General features: G+C 40.8%; 1 non-coding gene across 1 annotated transcript; it reads left to right on the forward strand.

The window, feature by feature from the left end:
• The first annotated feature begins 112 nt into the window (after positions 1-112).
• LOC119593216 lies at positions 113-214 on the forward strand. Its single transcript, XR_005230517.1, has one exon. It is a non-coding gene; the product is annotated as a U6 spliceosomal RNA (small nuclear RNA).
• Positions 215-677: the final 463 nt, after the last annotated feature.

The following is a 677-nucleotide window of genomic DNA, read 5'->3' on the forward strand; positions in this document are numbered from 1 at the left end:
GAATTGATGTGGATAACACTTATTTCATGTATCGGCAATTAAACTGGGCGACATAAAGTACGGAAAACAGCACTAGTCACCGCCAAGAAGTTCAAAAGTTCCGAAAGTTATAATGTATATGTACTTGCTTCGGCAAATTGGAACGATACAGAGAAGATTAGCATGGCCCCTGCGCAAGGATGACACGCAAAATCGTGAAGCGTTCCACATTTTTAATCGCATATTCTTCATTGTTCTTGCTTCAAAGGTATATCTTTGTCAATAAATTATATAGCGTTTTATTAACTAAAGTGCCCTCTCTGGCCCGATGCATGCAGTAGTAAGTGTTCGCGCCCCAACGTTCTAGACATTGTTTGGCGTACTTTCTTTCCCATATACATACACACTGCTTTTGAATGCAATGCATCACATTAGTCTTAGGGTAATTACATTTTTACAATGCCTCTCCTAAAATTGTTAGGCATTACTCCCGCCAGTCGTATTTCGCAGGTAATCGAGGACAGTGAGAGGGCGGCCGTTAGCAGAGCTATCGCGTGGCAACTTAAAAAGTTTGAAAGCTGTGAACCAGTGAGTCGCATGGAAATATGGATATAGGGGGAAATGTGCAACAAATGCAAAACTTTAACGTTTAAGCGGATGTCACACTGACTTTTTCCGCCTAATATCTTATCTGTTTA

Source organism: Penaeus monodon, chromosome 31 (assembly GCF_015228065.2).
Source record: "Penaeus monodon isolate SGIC_2016 chromosome 31, NSTDA_Pmon_1, whole genome shotgun sequence".
Classification (NCBI taxonomy): Eukaryota; Metazoa; Arthropoda; class Malacostraca; order Decapoda; family Penaeidae; genus Penaeus; species Penaeus monodon.